This window comes from Papio anubis, unplaced genomic scaffold (assembly GCF_008728515.1).
Source record: "Papio anubis isolate 15944 unplaced genomic scaffold, Panubis1.0 scaffold4977, whole genome shotgun sequence".
In the NCBI taxonomy this organism is placed as follows: Eukaryota; Metazoa; Chordata; class Mammalia; order Primates; family Cercopithecidae; genus Papio; species Papio anubis.
Genome location: NW_022165177.1, coordinates 1 through 1,756, shown reverse-complemented (window position 1 = coordinate 1,756; position 1,756 = coordinate 1). Strand labels below are relative to the sequence as shown.

At 58.6% G+C, this 1,756-nt stretch overlaps 1 pseudogene; it reads left to right on the top strand.

Annotated features, from left to right (window-relative positions):
* Positions 1–1,248: 1,248 nt before the first annotated feature.
* LOC116273270 lies at positions 1,249–1,749 on the top strand (annotated as a pseudogene).
* Positions 1,750–1,756: the final 7 nt, after the last annotated feature.

Below are 1,756 nucleotides of genomic sequence, written 5' to 3'. Positions count from 1 at the left end.
TCAAAGAATTGCAGATTTAAAATAGCATGAATACTTGGATTCATGGTTTTGAAAAAGGACCTCGCATTTACCCGCATGTACAAACTGCCTGCCCACCTCTATCAGAGCATTTTTCAAGCTGTGCTACAGTTAACTATGTACTGCCCAAAGTTAATCTGTCCCTGCAGATCATAAGCTCTTCAAGACCAGGACTTCAGGAGAACAAGCAAAACTTCAGAGAGAAAGGAGCCACCGAAACAGAGTTCATAACAATGGGTCGGCAGGAGCTGATGACTGGAGGTGCGCTGTAGCTTTGGGGTCTGGGACAGCGGAGGGCAGAGAAGGCAAAAGGGCCTGCATGACACGCTACAGGGCTAGGAGCATCAGCTGCGGTGATTAGTTCAGTTTTGTCTCGTATGCCTGTTACTTATACACCATCTCTTGTTCAGAAAGAACTTCAGGTTGAGTATTTGGACTCCTTGAGTCTTCTGCTGTTTGTCGTCAGGACGTTTAACAGTCTTAAAATGGGAAAACTGTCCAGTTCGATTTTCCTTCCTGCGACATTACAGGTTTTTCAAAAGTTTGATGAAAGCATTTACTAAGGAGTGATTCCACTTTCTCTGGTGGCTGAGAAATACGCGTCTGAGGGGCAGCATCAGGTCTTCTCATCAAGCTGAGGTCGGAGTCTCCCCACTCACGGACCTCACCCTTGCTCTCCCCTCATAAATCTGACTTCTAACTGTAACTGCCTTGGCCTCATTCCGTGAGTGTGGATGCTCCTGCTTGAAACGCATTTTCCAGCCCGCCAAATTTTTGGGAGAGTTTCTTCCACTCTCCAAGCGCGGAGAGTTACAAAGTTCAATCTACCTTTCCAGATTTTTTTTTTCTTCCCATTACTAACGGAAGAAATCAAGAAACGTCCGGCAGAAGGGCTCTGCTCCCTCCAATCAGAACCCAGCCCGGGGCCAGAGCAGGAAGTGCGGCGGTGGGACGCGCGGTGATAGCCCCTCGCCCCCCTGGACCCGCCAGCCAGGGCAGAGGTCGGTGCGGCCGCTGTGCGACAGCTCCAGGCCCGCGCCTCTCGCTTCCTCCCGCCGGGCAAGTGAGAGGATAAACCATGGGGCGGGGGCAGTGCGCCCCCACCAACCGCGACCCTCGCGCACGGACCCCCACTACACGCACGTCCCAGGCGGAGTCGACCCAGAGGAGCCACGGGGCAGCGCACAGCTCCACTAGCAGGGCGGCCAGGACCCACGCGCGCGGGTCCACGAAGCCACCTATATAGGTGACAAAACACTCAGGAAGCCGTCATGCGGGGCCGGGAAAGAGCCCCCACCCAGAGTCACGGACTCCCTCGTCCGAGGGTCCGCGCAGTCCCCTCGGTGAGTCTAGCGAAGCAGTCTCGCTGCGAGGGAGGTCGGGGAGGGCGGTGGAGTCTCCCACTCGCGGTGACCCGGACCCTGCCCCACGAGTGGGTCCTCCTAGGGCCCCCTCTACCGCACGCGGGGACCAGCCACGCCGCGGAGGACCGGGCAGAAGCCAGCGCCCGGGTCCATGCAGTGCACTCCGCGGCAGACGCGGGGAGCCGGGGAGCAGTGGGGACCTGCCCCCACCCGCAGGGCGACCAGGATCCCCGCGCGGGCCCACGCGGTATCGTAGCAGGCGCGAAGCCCCCGGTGCCACCCGAGGCCGAGACAAAGCCCAGGCGCAAGGACCCCGGATCCCAACCTCGGACCCTGAGGAGCCCAGCTCGGAGCTGCCACGCCCGGGGCAGAGA